At 38.5% G+C, this 25647-nt stretch overlaps 1 pseudogene; it reads right to left on the bottom strand.

Annotated features, from left to right (window-relative positions):
• Positions 1-20888: 20888 nt before the first annotated feature.
• Positions 20889-21596, bottom strand: LOC102259359 (annotated as a pseudogene).
• Positions 21597-25647: the final 4051 nt, after the last annotated feature.

The following is a 25647-nucleotide window of genomic DNA, read 5'->3' as shown; positions in this document are numbered from 1 at the left end:
TTGGAATACAGTAGGTCCTTGGGTAAATTCCGAGATCCGTTCCTACTGCGCAACATAGATTTTCACCATAAGTCGGAACCCACCTACATAAGCACCTACATCACTCACATGGAGCACATACACAGCAGTAATGAAGTGAAACGGTAAAAAAAATTAAAAGAAAGATGACAATTCCTGACCTTTACTTGTGGTAAATAAAGAATAAAAAACATAAAACACATATGTACATACATCGAAATGACAGAACTATTTTTTTTATAAATAAATAGGAGATGGCGACATAACCACAAAATGATGTACATTGAGTCCAACGTAACCTGAGAACTGTCTGTACTATCAGTCTGTAGGCAGAGGCAGTCTCTGAAGGCTTTGAGTCTTTGCCTGATCTAATTAGTCAGAAATAAGCATTTGACACTGCTGCACTATAGAGATTGAGGGCGTAGAGGATCTACCTAATACATAGTCACAAACCCAAACAGACAACCAAAATGAGGAGACAAAGAAACAATCCCCAAATGAGAGAAGTAGAGAATTCACCACAAGAAGATATAAATGAAGCAGAAATAAGAAATTTATCTGAAACAGAGTTCAGAGTAATGATGGTAAGGATGCTCAATAGCATGAGAAAAGATATAGCAACTATGAAAACAGAAATACAGAATGACATAACACAAATAAAGAACACGTTGGAAGAAATTAGAAGACAGGTTTGAAAAAAATCAATCAGAGAACCAAAAAGAAAAAAAAATTAAAAAATAGGAGGACAGCTTAAGGGAGCTGTGGGACAACATGAAACGTAACAATATTAGAATAACAGGTGTGCCAGAAGAGGCAGAAAGGGAAAAAGGGATAGAGCATTTTTAAGAAATAATGGCAGAAAACTTCCATAATCTGGTAAAGGAAAAAGTCACTCAAGTTCAGGCGGCACAGAGAACCCCAAGCAAGAAGAACCCAAATAGGACCACGCCCAGGCACACCATAATTAAAATGACAAACATTAAAGACAAAGAGAGAATCTTAAAGGCAGCAAGAGAAAAGCAAACTGTTACCTACAAAGGAGTTCCCATAAGGCTGACACTGATTTTTCATCAGGCCAGAAGGGAATGGCATGACATACTCAAGGTAATGGAAAGCAAGGACCTAAAACAAGATTACTATATCCAGCAAGGTTATCATTCAAAATAGATGGTCAGATAAAGAGCTTCCCAGACAAAAAATAAATAAAAAAAAAGACTAAAAGAGTATATCACCACCAAGCCAGCATTACAAGAAATGCTAAAGGGGCTGCTGTGATGAGAAGAAGAAACAGAGAGAGAGAAACCTAGGAATACAGAATTAAAATGGCAATAAATAAGTACCTATCAATAATAACCCTAAATGTAAATGGATAAAATACTCCAATCAAAATGCATAGGGTAGCTGAATGGATATAAAAACATGACCAACTATATGCTGTCTACAAGAGACCCACCTCAGGACAAAAGACACACACATGGTGAGAGTGAAGGGATGAAAAAATTTTCCATGCAAATGGAAAAGAAATATTCATATCCAACAAAATAGACTTCTAAATGAAAGCCATCACAAGAGACAACAAAGTTCACTACACAATACTAAAGGGATCAATCCAACAAGAGGATATAACCCTGGTAAACATATATACACCCAATATAGGAGCACCTAAATATATTTTAAAAAACTTCTAGAGGACTTTAATGGAGAGATCAACAATACAGCCATACTAGGAGATTTTAACATCCTGCTCACTTCACTGGATAGATCTTCCTGACAAAAACTTAACAATGAAACAGTGACTCTGAAGGAGACACTGGATCAGATGGATTTAATTGACATTTATAGAACATCTCACCCTAAAGCAGAAGAATATACATTCTTCTCAAGTGCAGAAAGATCATTCACAAAGAGAGACCACATGTTAGGACACAGAACAAGTCTCTACACATTGAAGAAGATTGAAATCATATCAAGCATCTTCTTAGATCACAGTGGAGTGAAATTAGAAATCAACTACAGTAAAACCACTCAAAAACATTCAAACACATGGAGGCTAAATAGCATGTTATTAAACAACGAGTGGGTTACCAATGAGATCAAGAAAAAGTAAAAAACTACCTGGAAACAAATGAAAATGAAACCACAACAACCCCAAATCTCTGGGACACAGCAAAAGCAGTCTTGAGAAGGACATTTATAGCACTACAGGCATACTTCAAAAAACAAGAAAAATCAGCAATAAACTATTTAACCCTACAACTGAAAGAACTAGAAAGAAAACAACAAGAAAATCCCAGAGTAAGTAGAAGGAAGGAAATAATAAAGGTTAGAGCAGAAATAAACAACATAGAGACAAAAAAAAAATCAATGAAACCAAGAGCTGGTTCTTTGCAAGGATAAACAAAATTGATGACCCATTAGCCAGACTCATCAAGAAAAAGAGATAAGACCAAAATAAATAAAATCAGAAATAAAATGGGAGGAGTAAGCATGGACACCGAAGAAATACAAAGGATTATAAGAAAATACTATGAACAACTATATGCCAATGAGCTGGATAATGTGGATGCAATGGCCAAATTCCTAGAAAAATGCAATCTCCCAAAACTGAATCAGGAAGGATCAGAAAACCTGAAGAGGCCAATAACGACTGATGAAATAGAAGCAGTAATAGTAAAAACAAAAACAAAATTAAAAAAAAAAAACTCCCAGCAGCCCTGACCGGTTTGGCTCAGTGGATAGAGTGGCGGCCTGCAGACTCAAGGGTCCCAGGTTCGATTCTGGTCAAGGGCATGTACCTTGGTTGCAGGCACATCCCAGTGGGGAGTGTGCAGGAGGCGGCTGATCGATGTTTCTCTCTCATCGATGTTTCTAGCTCTCTATCCCTCTCCCTTCCTCTCTGTAAAAAATAAATAAAATATATTTTTTAAAAAAAACCTCCCAGCAAACAAAATCCCAGGTCTGGACAGCTTCAAAGGGGGTTTTACCAAACATTCAAAGAAGAACTAACATCTATACTCCTCAAACTTTTTAAAAATCCAAGAGGAAGGAACACTTTCAAACTCTTTTTATGAGATCAGCAGTATCCTAATTCCAAAACCAGATAAAGACATTACAAAGAAAGAGAATTATAGGCCAATATCCATGATGAACATAGATGGGAAAATCCTCAACAAAATTCTAGCAAATCGGATCCAGCAGTACATTAGAAAGATCATACACCATGACCAAGCAGGATTTATTCCATGGATGCAAGGCTGGTACAATATTTGCAAATTAATAAATGTGATATATCACATAAACAAATTAAAAGGCAAAAATCACATGATCATATCAATAGATGCAGAAAAAGCATTCCACAAATCCCACACCCATTTTTGATAAAAACTCTCAGCAAAGTGGGAATAGAGGGAGAATATCTCAACATGATAAACGCCATATATGACAAACCTACAGAGAACATCATACTCAATGGGCAAAAACCATTTCCTCTAAGAACAGGAACAAGACAGGGATGTCCACTTTCACCACTCTTATTCTACATAGTACTGGAAGTCCTAGCCACAGCAATCAGACAAGAAGAAGAAATAAAGGCACCCAAATTGGGAAGGAGGAAGTAAAACTCTCATTATTCTCAGATGACATGATTATTGTACATAGAACACTCTAAAGACTCCACCAAAAAAACCACCAGATTTAATAAATGAATTTGGCAATATAGCAGGATACAAAATCAACACTACAAAATTGATGTCTTTTTTTATACACCAATAATGAACTCTCAAAAGGAAAAACTAAATAAATAATCCCATTTACCATTGCAACAAAAAAATTAAGGTACGTAGGAATAAACTTAAGGAGGTAAAAGACCTATACTCGGAAAACTACAGGACGTTGAAAAAAAGAGATATAGGAAGACATAAACAAATGGAAGAATATACCATTTTCATGGATTGGTAGAATCAACATCACTAAAATGTCCATACTACCCAAAGCAATCTATAGATTCAATGCAATCCCTATCAAAATACCAATGATATTTTGCACAGAACTATAACAAATAATCTAAAATTTTATATGGAACCACAAGAGACCCCAATAGCCACAGAAATCTTGTGAAAGAAGAACAAACTTGATATATTATGCTACCTGTTATCAAACTATACTATGAAACTATAGTAATTAAAACAGCATGGTACTGTGTCTATAAAAAATAGACACAGAGAACAAATGAACAGAATGGAGAGCCCAGAAATAATCCCATGCCTATATGGTCAGTTAATATATGACAAAGGAGACAAGAATATACAATAGGGTTAAAATAGTCTATTAAATAAATGATGTTGGGAAAATTGGACAGATAGATTCCCTTCCTCTCTGTAAAAAATAAATAAAATATATTTTTTAAAAAAAACCTCCCAGCAAACAAAATCCCAGGTCTGGACAGCTTCAAAGGGGGTTTTACCAAACATTCAAAGAAGAACTAACATCTATACTCCTCAAACTTTTTAAAAATCCAAGAGGAAGGAACACTTTCAAACTCTTTTTATGAGATCAGCAGTATCCTAATTCCAAAACCAGATAAAGACATTACAAAGAAAGAGAATTATAGGCCAATATCCATGATGAACATAGATGGGAAAATCCTCAACAAAATTCTAGCAAATCGGATCCAGCAGTACATTAGAAAGATCATACACCATGACCAAGCAGGATTTATTCCATGGATGCAAGGCTGGTACAATATTTGCAAATTAATAAATGTGATATATCACATAAACAAATTAAAAGGCAAAAATCACATGATCATATCAATAGATGCAGAAAAAGCATTCCACAAATCCCACACCCATTTTTGATAAAAACTCTCAGCAAAGTGGGAATAGAGGGAGAATATCTCAACATGATAAACGCCATATATGACAAACCTACAGAGAACATCATACTCAATGGGCAAAAACCATTTCCTCTAAGAACAGGAACAAGACAGGGATGTCCACTTTCACCACTCTTATTCTACATAGTACTGGAAGTCCTAGCCACAGCAATCAGACAAGAAGAAGAAATAAAGGCACCCAAATTGGGAAGGAGGAAGTAAAACTCTCATTATTCTCAGATGACATGATTATTGTACATAGAACACTCTAAAGACTCCACCAAAAAAACCACCAGATTTAATAAATGAATTTGGCAATATAGCAGGATACAAAATCAACACTACAAAATTGATGGCTTTTTTTATACACCAATAATGAACTCTCAAAAGGAAAAACTAAATAAATAATCCCATTTACCATTGCAACAAAAAAATTAAGGTACGTAGGAATAAACTTAAGGAGGTAAAAGACCTATACTCGGAAAACTACAGGACGTTGAAAAAAAGAGATATAGGAAGACATAAACAAATGGAAGAATATACCATTTTCATGGATTGGTAGAATCAACATCACTAAAATGTCCATACTACCCAAAGCAATCTATAGATTCAATGCAATCCCTATCAAAATACCAATGATATTTTGCACAGAACTATAACAAATAATCTAAAATTTTATATGGAACCACAAGAGACCCCAATAGCCACAGAAATCTTGTGAAAGAAGAACAAACTTGATATATTATGCTACCTGTTATCAAACTATACTATGAAACTATAGTAATTAAAACAGCATGGTACTGTGTCTATAAAAAATAGACACAGAGAACAAATGAACAGAATGGAGAGCCCAGAAATAATCCCATGCCTATATGGTCAGTTAATATATGACAAAGGAGACAAGAATATACAATAGGGTTAAAATAGTCTATTAAATAAATGATGTTGGGAAAATTGGACAGATAGATTCTACAAGTGAAACTAGACCTCCTTTTTACACCATACATAAGAATAAACACAAAATGGATTAAAGCCTTAAATGCAATACTAGACACCATAAAAGTCCTAGAAGAAAGCATGGCAGTAAAGTGACGTTACTCTTAGTGATATTTTTTTCTAATATATCTCCTCAGGCAAGGGAAACAAACAAACAAAAAATAAATGAGACTACAGCAAACTAATTTTTTTTTTTTGCACAGCAAAGGAAACCATCAACAAAATAAAAAGAAAACCCACCTAATGGGAGAACATATTCACCAAAGATATATCTGATAAGGGATTAGTATCCAAAATTTGTAAAGAACTCATATAACTCAACACCAAAAACTCCAAAAACAATCAGATTAAAAAATGGGCAAAGGACCTGAATAGACATTTCTCCAAAGAGGACATACAGATGGCCAATAGACAAATGAAAAGATGCTGAATGTCATTAATAATCAGAGAAATGCAAATTAAAACCACAATGGACTATCTCCTCACATTTGTCCTTGAGCACTGTTGATGGGATTTCAGATTGGTGCAACCACTATGGAAAACAGTATGGAGGTTCCTCAAAAAATGAAAATAGAACTATTATATGACCTTGCATTTCTATTTCTGGGTATATATGGAAAGAAATCCAAAACAGTAATTTGAAAATATATTTGCACCCCTATGTTTATTACAACATTATTTATAATAGTTAAGCTATGGAAGTAATCCAAGTGCTATGGAAGTAATCCATCTTTTTAAATAAAAAGATGGTACATGTATACAATAGAATGTTACTCAGTCATAAAATGAATGAAATCTTACTATTTGTGACAACATGGAGGAACTAGAGAGTATTATGCCAAGTTAAATAAATCAGATAAAGATAAATACCATGTATTTCATTTACATGTAAAACCTAAAGAACAAAATAAATGAACACACAAAACAGAAAAAGACAAATAGATATAGAGAACAAACTGAGGGTTGCCAGATGAGTGGTGGGTTGGAGGTAATGGTGAAAAAGTGAAGAGATTAAGAAGTACAAATCATAGTTACAAAATAGTCATGGGGTTGTAAATTACTAGTACAGCACAGGGAATATAGTCAATAATATTGTACAGTGCCAGGTGGTTTCTAGACTTATTGATGGGATCATTTCATTAGTTATATAAATGTCTAACCACTATGCTGTACACCTGAACCTAATATATTGAATGTCAACTGTAATGGAAAAATTAAAAACAAACAAAATTGAATTAAATATAATCTGTTTAAGGTCACCCAATCTGTTAGACTGCACATACTTCTAGCAAAGAAGTAATTATGACTTCTAATCTAATTTTTCCAGTCCATGTTACCAGGAAATGCCAAGAGAATAAAGATTTCTCTTTTTAACAGAAAAAAGTGAGTACTTTGTGTGTTAAAGAAATCTTCACAGAGAAAAAAATGTCCTGTTAAAAAAGTAATTAAGAGCTCATTTATTTTTAAAATATGTCATTCTCTATGGAAATATCAACAAAAATTAACAGAAGTTTAAATTACCATACATATATTACCCTTAGATATTATTAGTCTGCTTTTATATGTGGATCTCGGAAATCCCTAATAAGCAAAAACAAATGTATAATACTAAGTAGACATTATTTTAAAAATTTACTGAAATTTAATTTTATTTAAATGTGAAAACATCAGGAACTTTTGAAAAGCTTTGCCAAAGCCCAAGGTTTTTTATTTCATAAAAATTTTAAGGTATTCTATGTGTCAGGAAGTGTGCTTCAATAAGAAGCACACAGGGTTGGAGAGAGAAGGTCAATAAGGGACTCTGTCTGGAGACAGAATGAAATGGGAGCCATTCCATCATAGACCCAGGGTCTGTGAGAAAGCTGAAGAAGGGGCTTCCTAGAGAAGAGATAATTTTTAAATATATGTTTTACTATTGATAGTATTATAGATATCTCCCCTTTCCTCCCCCCTTCTCTCATCTTCCCAGCCTCTACTTACTCCTCCATGTCTTTACTACCCTATTGCCTGTGTCCATGGGCTATGCCTATCCTATATAATAAAAGGCTAATATGCAAATTGACTGAACTACAGAACGACTGGTCACTATGATAAGCACTGATCACCAGGGGGCAGACGCACAACACAGGAGCTGCCCCTGGTGGTCAGTGCTCTCCCACAGGGGGAGTGCCTCTCAGCCAGAAGCTGGGCTCATGTCTGGCAAGCGCAGCGACAGTGGTGGGAGCCTCTCCCGCCTCCACATCAGTCAGACATCCCCTGAGGGCTCCTGGACTGCGAGAGGATGCAGGCTGGGCTGAGGGACCTGCCCCCCCCCAGTGCATAAATTTCATGCACTGGGTCTCTAGTCCTATATAATAAAAGGCTAATATGCAAATCAACCGAACAGTGGAATGACTGATTGCTGTGACATGCACTGACCACCAGGGGGCAGATGCTCAATGAAGGAGCTGCCCCTTGCTGTTCAGTGGACTCCCACAGCGGGAGCGCTGCTCAGCTGATTGACCCGTCTGGAGGCCCACCAGTCCAGCGGCAGCCACTCACTCCCTCAGTAGTCCTGCAGGTCCAATCTCCAGAGAACGGGCCAGGCACCAATGGACTAGCACCACCAGCACAATCCCGACAGCACCACAGGCCTCCTGGAAGTCCCTAGATGCTCCACAAGGAAGAAATAATATAAAAGTGGCTGCCAGGTGGCTCCAACAACTGGGCACAAACGTCAGTGGATGGATCCGGATCTTGGCCCATCAAAGGCGTCCCACCGCCCACCAGAGAGCTGATCAAGTCCCTCCCCCCCCTCAGGAAGGGCTCCAGATGCAGGGCTCATGGCTGGTGAGCACCCCTGCTGCAGCGCAAGCCTCTCCTGATCAGGGCTGATTGGGCACTAGCCCTTGGTAAGCCCAGCAGAGCCGGGATGAGTGGGAGCAGCAGGCAGGAGTCACCATGGTGTTGGACTGCCGGTTTCAGCCTGATCCCCGCAGGCCATCCCAAGGGACCCCACCCGTGCATGAATTTGTGTACCGGGCCTCTAGTAAGTATATAAGTTCTTTGGTTTATCTCGTCTCATCCCCCAACCCACATTGAGGTATGTTAGTCTTTTCCATGCCTCTGTGCTTTGTATCTTATTTTGTTGGTCAATTCATTCTGCTCATTAGATTCCACAAATAAGTGAGATTATGTTATATTTGTCTTTCCCAGATTGGCTTATTTCACTTAGCATAATATTTTCCAGGTCCATCCATACTGTCCCAAAGGGTAGAGAAGATATAATTTAAGCTCAACCCTATATAGCAGTGATGGCGAACCTATGACACGCGTGTCAGAGGTGACACGTGAACGCATTTTTTTGGTTGATTTTTCTTTGTTAAATGGCATTTAAATATATAAAATAAATATCAAAAATATAAGTCTTTGTTTTACTATGGTTGCAAATATCAAAAAATTTCTATATGTGACACGGCACCAGAGTTAACTTAGGGTTTTTCAAAATGCTGGCAAGCCAAGCTCAAAAGGTTCGCCATCACTGATATATAGTATGTAGGACTTTTATAGGAAGAGAAGGAGTAGTGGACATTTCAGGCTAATAGAACGGCATGAAAAAGATTCAGTCATATATGTTGGAGTCAGGGAACTTCATGTGGTTAAATAGCATGGCTGCAGAGAAAGGGGGTAGAGCGATGTTAAGGAAATTAGACTGGATTGGTAGAAAAGGTTCTGCTTAAATGATACACTAAGGTGTTGAACTTTAATTCTGTACTCAGTGGGAACCACAAAAGGATTTTGGTCAGTGCTTTATCAAAATCTAGTTGACTGCAGTGTGAAGGATAAATTGGAGCTAGAAGAGACCGGAGGTGGGGGAATTGGCCAAGCGGTTGTTTCATTTTGGTTCAGGTAAGAAAGACCTGATTGGGGGTAGTAACAATGAAAATGAGAAGTGGTAGGATCAAGAGATAGGATTCTCTGTTTCACCTTGTGTGGGGGTGCATAGAGAGGGAGGCAACATTAATAGAGATAGAGAACACAGACCCTGGCTTTTTTAAGATGAAGAGAATGGATTTTTATATGTGACTTTAGTTTAGTACTATATGATTCTGTGTATAACCATAATCATTTATATGCACATCACTTTTGTTCAAATGAACTATTGCTCCATCAAATTTAAGGTGGTTTTATATATAATAAAATCTAATTCCATCTACTAATATTGTTCAATTAAAAATAATTCTATTTGTTGCTTTATTAATTGTTCAATTGAAGTACCATTGTTTATTTGCAAGTACATAGCTTTAAATATCCAGAATTACTTTGTGGACTCTGTTCTAAAAAGACCTCTAAGGTGCCTTCTAACTTTAAGATTCTTCTGAGTCTCTATGTACAAGAACAGGATATCTGTAATGTCAAAAGCCCCAAACAGTTCAGCAAAATTAGAATGGTAACAAACTTCTGTGCTCACACCCTGGGTAGGATAGTGGTGTCAACACCTCCAGCAGAGCTGATAGAGCTGTCTTTCAGTCTGTCTGCAGGCTCTGTTTACATTCTGCAGGTTAGACAAAAACACCCTCACCACCACCAACTCCTGAAAAAGATCTTTGGATCAACTTGACATCTTCTAGACTCTCCATGTACTGGATTTCTTCCTGTAACAAGCTCTCCTGCTTTGTTACTTCATATGATTTATTTACAAAGAAGAAATTAGGCTGTGTGTATAAACTACATATGAACTCTAGAGATTTTGCCAATGACTACAAGTAGAAGCCAACGGCAGATTTGCAGAGCATTCTTTCCACTGGAACTTCTCCCATTTGGAGAAGGCTCAGGTAAATTTGAAAGGTGGAGAGAGATTCACTAATATTTGGAGTTATCAGTTAGGTAAAACTGGGACCCAAATATGGCTACAAAGTGAAGGAAAAGTATTTTAGAATGGGAGGTAACTGCTTGGGAGAAGGTATACATGGAAGAGAGAGAGAGAGAGAGAGAGAGAGAGAGAGAGAGAGAGAGAGAAGAAGAAGAAGAAGAAGAAGAAGAAGAAGAAGAAGAAGAAGAAGAAGAAGAACAACAACAACAACAACAACAACAACAACAACAACAACAACAACAACAACAACAACAACAACAACAACAACAATATATTTAAGAAGAACAACAACAACAACAACAACAACAACAACAACAACAACACTTGTCTGATGATAAAGGAATCCAGTCCATATATATGGTTTTTCTGAGCCTCAGACCTTTGGATTCAACTGCCTCTTGAATATATTTATTAGTATGTCCTACAGGCCCTCAAACATTGAGGGGACCAAACTAGCTCATCATTTTCCTCAACAAAGCAACACCTTCTACTCTATTTTCCACCTCATTTAAACATTATCCATGTCTACTCACATATTTCTTTCCCTCTCACACTCCAACCAAGTTTGCTTCTATTTCCAGAATCCATCTATTCTTCATTCCCATTGCCTTAGTTGGGGCTAGTATTATTTATCCATTTCTTTGTAAGAAATTTCCTCAAATGTTAGCAACATAAAACAATAGATACTTATTATCTCACCATTTCCGTGGGCTAGGAATCCAGGCATGGTGTAGCTGGCTCAGGGTCTCTCACAAGATTGGAGTCAAGGATTTGGCTGGGAGTACAGTTATCTCAAAGCTCCATTGGAATAAGATCTATTTCCAAGGTTACTGATGTGGCTGTTGTCCTGCCTCAGAAGACCCACTTCCCAGTTTGCTCAAGTGGCTGTGAACAGGTCTCTGGTCCTAGCTGGCTTTTGACCAGAGACATAATTTATTTGCTATTTGGACCTCTCCAGAGGGCAGGTTACAACACAGCAGCTGACTTCGAAAATCACAGTCTTTCCATAATCTAATCTTGGAAGCGACATCATCCTGTTCTTAAGAGTGAGACACTGGGTCCAACCTGCACTCAAGGGGAAAGGGATGAACAAGGGTGTGAATATATCATATATATCATATATCAGGAGGTGGAGATCATTGTCCACCAGAGGGCCCTTGTCCTTTGTCTGCAATATAACTAGCATCCTAGCTAGCTTCCTGGCCTCCAGAGTCTCCCCACTATAGTTCATCCTCCATACTAAGAACTGAGTGATGTTCTTGCACAAAAATTCTGATTATGCAATTGCACTTCTAGAAAACCTTTGTTGGCAGCCTGTGCTTACAACAGAACAAAGTCCAAACTCCTTGACAAGCCATTCAAGTCGATCCATGATTTGGTCTTGGCCTCTTAGCTCTCTAAACTCATTTCCTACCACCACACACCTCCCTAGAGCAATACCAAATTTCTCTTATAGTTCCCAAGTTCTGGGAAATGAGCCATGTACTCGTTGACCCTTCCACAACTTCAGATGATTCAGAAGAGCTTGTGCCCTTTTTCTACCTGGTCTTATTTCCCGCCCCTCATCCTTTAGGGCATAGATTCAGAGGCACCTCTTCTGAGATGCCTGCCCTGACTCTCCCTGCCTTTGTGTTCCCTAGGTTCTTTGAATGTAGCTCTATTTGAGGAACTTGCACAGAGCCAAACACATCCTATGAGGCACCTGAGGAAAGTTTGTCATATTCTTAAATAAAATCAAATACTACTATAGCTGCAAGAAATTTTGAAAAAAGAGAAAACAAGAACATAGATCACTGAAGTTCCAATGAGGAAGTACTTGAAGGCCTGAGAAGAGAAAGGTGAGGGATTGTCCAAGGTCATACTGCTGTACAAGGGCAGAGCTGAAACAACTAACTTAGACCTGCCTCACACCAACTCAAGGGCTCTTTCTACTACTATAAAAGCACCTTCATTGCTTCTATGTTCCCTGTTGCCCACTACCCTGAAATCTATAATTTTCTGAAGGTGGGAAAAACAGAAGCTTAACTCTGCAGGTGATGCTTCTCCATTTCTTTTTGGGTCCACATAAGTCTTAGTGCACTGTCTCCATCATGTGTGAACATGAACTTCCTTTATGGTAAAGTAGTGATAATCATATTCTAATCTTGGGGAAAGAAAACTGAAGGAATTATGTCCACTTTTTTGGATCTTTTTGTAGGGATGCACTTGTTTTCAGGGCTTATGGGTCCCTGAGGACCATTCTTGAGCCTCCCCCAGTAGGTGCATTCTTATCCATTTTCTGTAGGTCCACGCAGAACTCTCTTTCTGGGTATGTGAATTTTCAGTTCCTTTTCCAGGGATACAAACTCCAGGATATTCATGAAGAGAAAAGTATGGGCAGAAGAAGGTACTCTTTGCTTCTTCCTTTTATACTGAATAAATCCTTAACATACCAAAAAGAGCTGTCCAGAGATAACAAGGACTTGCAGCATGTGCTGCCTGAGTAGCTACAGCAGCAATGGCAATTCCAGTGACAATCCAGTCCCTGAAATCAGCAGGAATGAGGAATCTGACAGGAGGTGCTGAGGAGGAATATGCTGCAACAGCTCAAGAGGTGCTGATGGGGGGAGGGCCGTGGCAGTGCAGCTGGCTATGCTTTAAAATCCTAAAGATATGGCTAGGTCCTTGATAGATAGTGTGTACTTTCAGTGGGCATAAAAGAGAATTAGGGCTCAAGCTATAAAACCAGCAAGTAAGTCTTTCAGAGTTTGGGCATTATAATCAGACAGAATTCAAATCACAGCTCTATCCAAGGTCTATACCAGCGGTTCTCAACCTGTGGGTCGCGACCCCTTTGGGGGTTGAACGACCCTTTCACAGGGGTCGCCTGAGACCATAGAAAAACACATATATAATTACATATTGTTTTTGTGATTAATCACTATGCTTTAATTATGTTCAATTTGTAACAATGAAAATGCATCCTGCATATCGGATATTTACATTACGATTCATAACAGTAGCAAAATTATAGTTATGAAGTAGCAACGAAAATAATTTTATGGTTGGGGGTCACCACAACATGAGGAACTGTATTAAAGGGTCGTGGCATTAGGAAGGTTGAGAACCACTGGTCTATACATTAGTTGGCTTTCCTTGCACATATTTTGTTAACCTCTCTGAGACTCAAGTGGTTCTTCTGTAAAATGGAGATAAAAGTAGCATTTACATTATAACACAGCTCTAAATTTAAATAGGATGATGTTTATAAATGGCTTACTGCTCAATAGGGGAAAATATTACCTTTATTGTTACAGACCTGGGAGAACCCAAAATGCCCATATTATAAATGAACATTAGACTATGACCTCTAATACATCAACTCATAAAGCTTTCCAAGCCAGTTACTTTGCTTACTAGCTGTGTGACCTTGGGCATGTTTCTTAAACTCTCTGAGCCTCCAATTTTCTTATCTGTAAAATGAGGATAAAAATGGTATTCAGTTCATAGAATTGCAATAAAGATTAAATTTAAAACTTATCACAATGCTTAGTATTTATTATTATTTTTAAATATACATAGTCTTTCTACAGCTTCATCAACCAAAGTTTATTTTCCTGCCACAGTGGAAAGAGTACAAGCTTTCCAATAAGACAGATTTCAGCTTGAGGTGTTTAGAATGTCCATTACAGAGTCCCAGTGCCTGAGTATCAGTTAGTTCCATTACTTACTAGCTGTGTGACCTTGAGTAAGAACTCTGCCTAGAAGTTATGATTCTTCTTAAATCCCTTGCTTACATTTTGATATCACACAGTAGCCATAGAATATTCTTAGGTTCTGCATTGAAATATTAGTATTATATTTATTTTCAGAAGAGGTTTCTGTAACTTTGCAAGCCTTTTTGCGGCCCTTGTGCATTACTTTGACCTCTCTAGTGCTCAATTTCCTCATCTGTAACATATTGATAATAATACGCATACTAGTATTTCAGAGTTGTGCCGTGGTCATCTACTCCAAATTTGGTTCCCATGCTAAGACTGATGATGCCAAACACACCAAGAGGGTATGAAAGGTTTGCTAATTACTTTATTTTTTTTCTGGGAAAAGCAGGAAAAGCCTCCCAATCTGGTCCAAAATGGCTTTACAGAGCAAGGAAGGGAGACTGGGCAGGGGTTTTATTGTGGTTAGGCGGTGGAAGTGAGGGTTCCCACAAGGGTCCAAGAGCTTGTATGATTTGAATCTCCTGCCAGCAATAAAGGAGTGTGCACCAAGCTTTCTTATCATCTTACCCAAATGTGGGGAATAATGGGATGGGGGAGAGGGGGAGCATTAAAAGCTGCCATATTCAAACATCAAAAAATGGTGTCAGACTCCTTATTACATGTTGTGGCTCAATAAATGAGATAACCCACATAAAGTACTCAATGAACAGTGACTGTTATTATTTAAACCACAAAACTGGATAGAGTCATTGGCCTACTCTATTGAAAATGTATAATTTCCTTACATTGGGGTGTTTGGATGCATAGTGGAAAGAGTAATTAACAGGCCTTTGGGCAACCTGGTCAGCAATCTTCTCTTCATTAGCGTTTGTGAACTTAGCTTAGTCAGTTCCATTCTGGGTCTCAGGTATAAATGAGGGGATAGGACTATGTGATCTCTAAGGCCCCATGTGGTTCTAACAGTGTCTGAAAGGCAAGGTGGTTGACTCACTCATTAAGTGGTATTGCTATAGAATGAAGAACCACTTTTTTCCCAGCCCACTTTCTACCATGTTCTAGATTTTGTGATACCCCATGCTATTCATACCTTTAAGACAGGTTTAAACCAGCAGAGTAAAGAAGTAACCCAAAAATAGCAACTGAAAAGATTAGCTTTAGCTAAAGTCTCAGTAGATCAACTATAGTTCCATGACTTTCCACAGTCTGAAAAAACTGATACTTACCTTGTCTGAAAGAAGAACCCTAATTTCACCATTCTTACAAAGCACACTTTTTTTGGCTTTTATTGTAAAAACATGTCCACTGGAAAATAATTCATTTGGGATAAAAAAGGATAGGAAGGATGGGAAAGAAAGGTCCTAGAGATATAGAAAATTTTTAAAGAGTTATTCCCAGAAATCAGAAGATCATGTCACCTGCATAAATGACTGTTTCTATCCAGAGAATGTTTTCTCTGGTGAGCAAACTAGCACTGCTGTGTCTAGAGGGGATACTGATTTGTAGAACAAGACACAGAACCACAGCAAGTCTTTGATAGACATGTCTCAAGGATAAGAGGTTGAAAGACTATTTCCCAGGGGATTTAAACTTGTTTACTCAGAGCAATTCCTGATATCTAAACTCTTAGATGTCCCTCAACTCAGCCACATATAAAAACATTCTTGTTGACAGAGTTTCAATCTACTTTTGACCACTTTCTTCAAGCTTGTCAACACTTCAATTGCAGTTCATTTGGAGAGTATGGAGGGGCCTAGACTATGAAAGAGCATAGCAGACTAGGAGATAAGCCACCGCCATCATGCTCTTGCTAAAAAAAATGATGACCATGTTTACCTTAGGACCATTCTATCTTCTTTGGATCTGGGAATGTCACAGGATATCTCTGTCCTTTCTGATAGAAGATGTACACCAAACAAGTTTTCTACTGAATCATTACATCTGAGATATATATCTATACATCTCGCTATCTATCTATCTATCTATCTATCTATCTATCTATATAACATCTGTATATCTATATATCTATATATTTATATATCTATAGATCTATAGATCTATAGATCCATAGATCTATATGTGAATGTCCAGAATCTTTTCTACTGAATCATTACATCTGAGCTATACATCTATACATCCATATATCTATCCTATATAATAAAGAGGTAATATGAAAATTGACCATCACTCCAACACACAAGATGGCCACCCCCATGTGGTCAAAGATGGCCACCCCCATGTGGACACAAGATGGCCACCACAAGATGGCCAGCAGAGGAGGGCAGTTGGGGGGGACCAGGCCTGCAGGGGAGGGCAGCTGGGGGGAACCAGGCCTGCAGGTCAGGCTGGCAGGGCAGTGGTTAGGGGATGATCAGGCTGGCAGGCAGAAGTGGTTAGGGGCAATCAGGCAGGCAGGCAGGCGAGTGGTTGGAAGCCAGCAGTCCTGGATTGTGAGAGGGATGTCCGACTGCCCATTTAGGCCCAATCCACTGGGACATCCCTCAAGGAGTCCCAGATTGGAGAGGGTGCAGGCTGGGCTGTGGGACACCCCCCCCCACCGTGCATGAATTTCGTGCACTGGGCCTCTAGTATATCTATATATCTATAGATCTATATGTGAATGTCCTGGAGGAGATGCTCTACTATTTCTACATGTTGAGGAGTGCCAGGTGTTATGTGCCATGCATCCCTGGGTAACATACATGTGATATTTGAGTATCCTCCTCAGGATCCCAGCCAAGTGGATAACTGGCTCAAGTACCTCCAGGGATTAACAAATCACTGCTATGTGGGGCAATTTTCCCTATTTGGAAAGTGCTTACTATTATTCTGTACTGCACCTTCCATCCATCCCTTCCATTTGGGACTTACAGTGTTTACTCCCCATTTGTTCTAGGGCAGTGGTCGGCAAACTCATTAGTCAACAGAGCCAAATATCAACAGTACAATAATTGAAATTTCTTTTGAGAGCCAAATTTTTTAAACTTAAACTATATATGTAGGTACACTGTTATTAACTTAATTAGGTTACTCCTAAGCTGGCCTTTGCTAAAAACATCCTCAATATGATTGAGGTATGTTCGCTGAGGTCGACCCCTTCCAACTCTCCCATCCACACTCATCTTGTATACTTGTTTCGTCTATCTAGGGCATCCCTGTGCTCTAAAGTTGTTCATCTCCAGGACAATCACTCTCATTCCTCCAAACTTTTTCTCATTTGGATGGTTTTAGGTGCTCTTAACACTCTGATGTCTTCAGAAAAAAATTGCAATAGATATGTCTTCATCCATTAGCCCAGTGTAGCAGCCAGAATTGAACACACTAACCCACAACAGTGCAGAACTCACTTTGCCACTCTAGAGAGCAAGTTTCACTATCCCAGAAGTCCATGCACAGGCAAATTGCACTGTTGACTCACCTTAAATTTCATATTATTTAATTAAGCTACTCAGTCCAGCTTTCATGGTTAGGTCCTGATTCTGTCGTCGCACATAGCCTTCCCAAATCTGTCATTCTGTGGAGGTAGCTTGACCCATATATATAGGATAGTTGTTTATCATATAAGTGAGATATATATTTAGCATATATAGGGAATTTTATATAAATAGTCATTGGGATTACACTTAGAATTTAAGTGTATTGAACCTTAGAATTTAAGAATTAAAGAAAGTTAATTCTGGTCACTGGGTAAGATCCTACTTAAATTTTTATTTCCTCCAATTGGATAATAGGAGTAAAGGAGACACTGATTTCTAGTCAGATTCAGCTTCTAACCCTATGCATTATATAAAATACCTCTGGACCTAGGACTCAGGGTTTCATCAAGAACACTAAACCAAAGGAATTATGTCAGACCTAAAGAGAAGTAACTTGAACAGTAAGGGCTGCACACCACTGAGGCAGGGTCTAGAGGCACTCTTGGAAGTTCTTTTCAGGGAAGACTAAAGGAAAGGAAAGAGTCAACATTTTACACTGTTAGACCTGTCCTAGACCCTAGAGAGCTACTAGAAAATATCCATCAAAAAATAAGAATTCTGACAGCAGTGTTGCTTCTAAGCCACAACCTCCCACAGACACACACCTAGTTCAGAGTCATAGCCATTTTAATAACTCAGGGACACGTTGAAATCAAGACATAGTTGTTTTTCATAGATGATGATTTTAAAATCTAGAAAGCTCATGAAATCCCTGGGGCTGTTAAACACTATATAATATTCTTGGTCCCAAATATTAGCAACACTCTCCAAGTTTCAGTAAATAGGGGAACTATTTGCTAAAACTGTTGCTTCTCAGCAACATCCTTTGAATCTACCAGTAGCTGCCAAATCCAAGAGCCTCTACTCTTGTGATTCACTGACTATGGAATGTATGCAGTTTATTCCTTTCACATGTATCTAAACATATAGGAATGTTTCTTTAGTTGTGCAGAGATTAAATGTAACAGCTTGGGTTATTAACCCTGAGCAACACATATCCAGTGGTCTACTCCAGGACTTCTACCCTCCTTATATGTACCCTCCTAATGGGCAATGAGGAGCTACACCCTTTAGCTTTGCTTGGTCAAGGCACTGCTTCAGTCAATGTTAGCCCTACAAAGCACCACTCTGGACACCCCCATGAGGGGATGGAGGGGCAGTGATGCTGGAAAAGCCAAGATGCTGTGGTTGGAGAAAAGAATTTTTTTTAGCACCTCATTAAAAGTCTTCCAAAACTGACCTGCCAACCCTCCTCCTCTCTTCATGTTCAATTCTGTTGACTCACATCCAAGAGAGAGGGTATTTGCTCCAAGTCATTCCTTGTACCTCCCTATCAATGGTTCATTTTGTTCTCTCTCCCCCCCCCTTATGATTTCCTAGTATTTGAATGGCATAACTATAATTCCTCCAAGGTAACATGGCCATATTTTAGTCTCTGTGAAGATGTGAATAATCCCACTTTCTTTCAACAAATTTTTCTTATGTGCTTGTTTTCTACATGGTCTTCAAGCTAAGCATGATTTTTATATTTTTAAATGGTTGGAAGAAAACAACAACATTTCATGACACATGAAACTTATAGGAAATTCAGATTTCAGTGTCCATAAGCAAAGTTTTATTGGAACACGTGTATGCTTCATTCATTTAAGTATTGTCTATGGCTGATTTTGTGCCAAAGTAGCAGGGTTGAGTAGTTGGAACAAAAAATCTAATCCCTAAAATATTTACTATCTTCTCACTTCAGAAAAACTTTGCAAACTTGTTCTCTATTCTGTTCTATTGTCATATTTGCCTATTCTTCTCAGTTTAAACCTATTCTTTTTTTCTAGTTTCTTAAAATAGAAGCTGAGGCCATTCATTTGAGACCTTTCTTCTTTTCTAATATAGTAATTCACGCCCCCTTATCCATGGGGGATACAATCCAAGACCCCCAGTAGATGCCTGAAACCTCAGATACCGAATCGTATATATATTTTCTGTTCATGTCTTCAACACACAAATTTAATGCATTTTCCATCTTAACTAAGAACTTATTATATACCCTGGTGGTAACTTTTGCAGTTTGAGGTGTGACAGCAACACTAGCACTTATTTCTTTTTTGTCTTCACAATTTCATGGATAGAAGATTTATTTTTACTGTAGACCTTAGAAACCTCAACATATAATTTATTTTATTTCCTTATTAAGTCTAGAACTTTCACTTTTTCACTTAAAGGAAACACTTTATGGATTCTCTTTGGCATATTTGAATTACCAGCATCATTACTCTTGTGCTTTGGGGCCATTATTAAGTAAAATAAAGGTTACTTGAACACAAGCACTGTGATACCTTCATAGTAGATATGATAACCGAGATGGCTACTAAGTCACTAAAAGGCAAGGAGTATATACAGTGAGGATATGCTGAGATGCTGGAAAAAGGGATGATTCACATCTCAGGTGGGATAGAGTGGACAGGTGCAAGGCACCATCACATTACTCAGAACAGCCCACAAGTTAACGCTTATGAGTTTTTATTTCTGTAATTTTCCATTTAATATATTCAGACCGTGGTTGACAGAGGGTAACTGAAAACACAGAAAGTGAAATGCAGATAAGGGAGGACTATATTGTATAGAAGTCTAGTGATATAAATTTGCCCTTCTCCTATAACTACTTCTTTAGCAGCTTCCCCCAAATTTTGGTATACTGTGTTTTCATTTGCATTTAGTTCAAAGTACTTTCTAATTTCACCTTCAAGTTTTTTTTAATATGTTTTTTATTGATTTTAGAGAGAGAGAAGAAGGGAGAGGGACAGATACAAACATTGATGAGAAAGAAACATCAACATCAATAGGCTGCCTCCTACACACTCCCCGAGGGATCGCACCCACACCCCAGGCATGTGCCCTGACAGGGAATCGAACTGGCGACCTCATGGTGCATGGATAGATGCTCAACCACTGAACCACACTGGTTGGGCACTTTGGAGGTCTTTCTTTCTTTCTTTCTTTCTTTCTTTCTTTCTTTCTTTCTTTGACTGTCCTAAATTGTTTATTAGGTAAGAATTTTACAAACATTACTTATATTAGCGGTAACGGTGGAGCTGGAGAGTATTGCAACTTCTGCAAGCTGCATGGCGAGAACCACCAATAGTGTGGTGGAATTTGTGGCCCTTCCCAAGGTCATGGCTCTTGCGACCTGCACATGTCAGTCCTTGCATCTCCCTGTGATTGTGGACTGATTTGGTGATCCATTGGTTGTCTGGATTTCTTCTGATAACCTTATGGAATGGATCAATGAGGATAACCTCAGAGAATTTGTACATGGAATCTTCACCAACCTCGTAAGAATTCAGAACTCCCAGAGCCCCACAGTGGCATCCAGCTCTCTCCTTGGCAACAGGCTGAAGACTTCGGGCAAACTTTAGCTGGTTAACAACATGATTGACAGGCTTGTGGTAGGTCACACCCTTAGGAACAGGGCGTTTGGGGCCTCCATGGCGCACACCAATCAGATATATGACATAACCTTGCTTGGCCTTGTATCCCAGCCTGCATGCTTTGTCAGGTGGTGGTGGTGTGGAGGAGAGGCTGTGGAGCACAGAGAGATGGCAGTACTGCCAGTAGTGCACCCTGAGAAGGAAGCGCATTACATTGGGCTGCTTCCTCCATGCCTCCTGGATGTACTTCTAAGCACCCATTTTGGTTTACCTTATGGCTGCGGCCAGACGGAAAGCTCTAGTTTTCTTTAACCCATGGTTTACTTAAAATATGTTATTAGTGTTTCAATATTTAGGCATTTTCAGGAGATCTTTCCATCACTGAATTTTAAATTTAAGTATATGTAGTCAGAGAACCATTTTCATATTACTTGAACCCTTCTAAATGCATATGTTCTATCCTGGTTCATGTTTCATGTGTATAAAATATTTATTCTATTGTTCTTGCGTAGAATGCTCTACAAAAGTGAACTGGTCAAACTCATTATAGAAATGTTCAGGTTTAGTATATCCTTGAAATATTTCTGTCTACTTATACCTAAAATTGAAAGTTTTACTGAAATCCTACCCATTTTTAAACTGAGGCAAAAAGAGCACATATTTGAGGTGTGTTTAAATCATGGTTCTATCACTCATTATTTGTGTGTCCTTACATTAGTCATTTCACCAGCTGGGCTTCTGTTTCCTTATCTGTAAAATGAGTATAATCATAGTACCTACTCCACAAGTTCACTGTGGGATTGTGTGAGAAAATATAAGAGAATTAGATATTCTCATGTGGAGTTTCAGAGGACAAGAATTGATTTCACAAATTTTCGTATTATTTGGAAAATTAGTAAGTTTGTAAAGGTTCTTGTCAGTTTCAATTCTGCACACCTTTAAGATTGCTATTTATCTGGCCATATAGTCACCAGCAGTTTAACCAAAAGGGATGTAGACTAGGTGTTAAAATGTCTGGGAGCAATAATTGAAAATAATATAAATAAGTTTCATATAAAGAATAGTGGTTGTTAATAACATTCCCACTTCTCTAGATCGACCCAAAGAAAAATTCAAAAAATAATGGGCTTAATTAAAAAAAAATGCAGGCAACAAACAAGCAGAAACTATTCAGGTGGGCTTTCAAAAGCCAGACTAATAAGAAATTGCACATAAAATATAGTTGCACTCTGCTGAAAAATAGCTTCTCAAATATATCATCATCATTTTCTAGCATCCAGGGAAGGTCTGTTTAGGGCAGCATAGTGGGGGTAACTTAAGCATGAAATTTAATATCAGAAAAAAATGGGGATGAATTCCATACTTCACAGCTCACCATCAATGTAACCTGACCTAGGCAGTGATACCTAGCTCCCTGTGCTGTAGTGAGAGTTGCATGACCTTTCATTAGTTAAAGGCCTGCACTCTGCCTATCTTTGCAAAGGAGTCCTTTAGCTTTATAACTCTTCTCTTTATTAATGTAATGGACTGGCTTGGGTTTTCAGAACTTCTTCTCCACTCTTTTGTTGCTTTTATAATTAGTCTCTTCCAGAGAAAAGTCAGTGTGGATTCATGGATTGCAAATAATCTGAGCCCACAATTCCAGCCTGAAATTCCTTTGTCTTTGGTCAATTTCCTATCCCACCCAATTGTTCAAAACATCACCAATCAAATGCAATCCCTGAAATTCAGATTAATGGCTGCTCTGTTTCACACTCTCAGCAGACTACTTTGTCATAGGGAATATCCCTGAGATGTCTGACCAGCCCTCAGTTATTTTGATCCCACACTCATCTTTCCTTATCATTTCCCTCTCAGAAGAACTGTTTCTCCTTTTTCTAACCTGGGCTTTGGATCTCAACCTTCCTGATTCCTTAGGGACTTCTTTCCATCATCTTTCCTCATCCCTTCTATATTCCAATCTCATGTTCTCTATCAGAGCCTTTCCATAATCTTGGAAATATGATCAAATTTCTCTTATCATCATAACACCAAAATCAAATCCTTCTCTTGTGACCCAACATCCATCCTGGCTACTTCCCTAGTTGTCCTTCCTTTTATAGATGAGCTTCTTAAACACTTGTCTATGCTTATCATCTCTACTTCCACAGTTCTTCCATGTTCCCTAATGCACTATTATATAAGTTATGCCCTCATCAGTCCACAGAATCTATTCTTATTCAGGTAACTAATTAATTTATTATTGTACACAATAATAGTTAAGATGTAGTTTCTGTTACTGTAACAGAAAATCTGAGAGAAGAGTGAATTAAACAAGTTGGAAGTTGACTTCTCCCTCATGTAATTATCTGGAGGTAGGTAGCCCAGGGCCTGTATAGTGACAGTACTCAATGAGAAATCCAAGCTCCTTCTACCATTATACTCTGCCATCCCTAGGATATTACCCTATCTATCTGTATGGTCAAAGATGACTCACCATGTCCAGCCAGTAAAAAGAGAGGGGTAAGGAATATCTTTTCCATTTAAAGCAAAAACCCAGATACTGCACACATCACTTCTGTCCACATTCCAATGCCCCAAATTTAGTCTTCATTTGAGGTGGCCATATGCCTGGATTGATATTATTTTATTATGGAAAAAGGAGTGAATAAATATTGCATAACAACTAGCAGTATTTGCCACACTAACTACATCATCTTAAAAATTGTGCTAGCACATGTAAGGTCAGGGGCTGGTTTCTAGAAGTGCCCTCCTAGTTTAATCACCCCCAAATCCACTTCACCAGGTCTCAGAACTGATTTACACTCCAAAACTTCTGTTGTGGATGTTGAGTTCTTTCTTAGACCTGCATAGGGATATGGCAATACAAGGAAGGTAGCAGACAACAGAGAGACTCCTTGAGAACAGGGTTCTTGCCTAGCTTGTTCATTGCTATATCTCTGGAACCTAGTAAAATGTTTAACACATAGTAAGTGCTCAATAAGAATTTAACAGATAAATGGATGTGCATACATGTGTTTAGTTAAGGGAATATGACAACAGATTTTACCATCTTTAAAACCTTAACAAGATCAAGGAAGAAGCTTGAGTTTGAGGCAGTAGAAACGAGAGTCATTTGATGAATCTGATGATGCCACTCTCCTTTCTAAGATCTGTTAGGTTTCCCCATTGCTTTGTATCAGAACTCAATCTTATCTTATCCTACTCTGAAAAACATAGTTTTATCCTAGATGAGTGACTAGATAAACAGATGGGTGAGTGGGTGGATAGGTGTGTGCAGGATCAAGGTGGTCTCATGCTTGAATGTTTCCCTAGTGAGAGGTCCCTTCTGGAGGAAATGTTCCTTGTATCTCTCTAAGTTTTTGTTGTTGTTGTTGTGTTGTGTGTGTGTGTGTGTGTGTGTGTGTGTGTGTGTGTGTGTGTGTTCTGTCTAGTCTTCTTGAATGACCCCTAGGTCAGGGAGAGTAACCAGAGACACTTCTTTAAACTGTAGATCCTTATGCTCTTACCAGGAGAGTCTTGTTTGGGAGCCCCCTGGTTTAATAGTGATCGAAGGCCTACAGGTAGTCATGAAATTGGGTAATTCATGTAAAGGAGGAGTAACACTAGTTGATGTAAATTGGTAAGGTCACTTATGAAGTCACACATAGATGTAAGTAGATGTCTGGATGGGCTTGTCCTTTACAATACTCCATAGTTTTTAGGCAGGTAATTTCTCAGTGCAAAAATAGCCTCAACCAATTCCCTGTATTCTGGATTTTGATACCAGGGCAACCCCAAAATATCCATGTGTCCTTACTATGGAGGGGTTGAGTTGGGGATTAAAGGAGTCCAGGGTTTCAGATAACTTGTCCAAGTTATCCACATTCTAGTTCACCTGGCACTTGGCAGATGGGGCTATCCTGCTTTCCTTTTGGGAGCCCATGCCAAGAGTAATGGGTATATTATTAAGTTACTCACAAGGTAAAAAACCATTGTCAATTATTCTAATTGCTCCAACCACAACATTTGAAAAGTCATTTTTCAGGTTTTCTTCTCAGGGACTCAGTCAAGTATCTTTACTCTGGAGAGGTCCAAATTCATGAATATCCAGGCCTCTCCAAATTGAAAAAAGAGGTAAGGGAAGTGTGGAAAGAAGTAGCTGTCTCCTACCAACACAGTGCTGAGGCCAAGGGGGATCATGACAGAGCCTGAACCTCAGTTCTTATTTTTTAAAATTGGATTTGGATCCCATCTGCTTGCTCTCTCTCTCTCTCTCTCTCTCTCTCTCTCTCTCTCTTTCAGTTTTATAACTTCATTCGACAATCAGCAG

Source organism: Myotis brandtii, unplaced genomic scaffold (assembly GCF_000412655.1).
Source record: "Myotis brandtii unplaced genomic scaffold, ASM41265v1 scaffold654, whole genome shotgun sequence".
Lineage (NCBI taxonomy): Eukaryota > Metazoa > Chordata > Mammalia > Chiroptera > Vespertilionidae > Myotis > Myotis brandtii.
The sequence above is the reverse complement of the archived record's forward strand: the minus strand, read 5'-3'. Positions and strand labels throughout refer to the sequence as shown.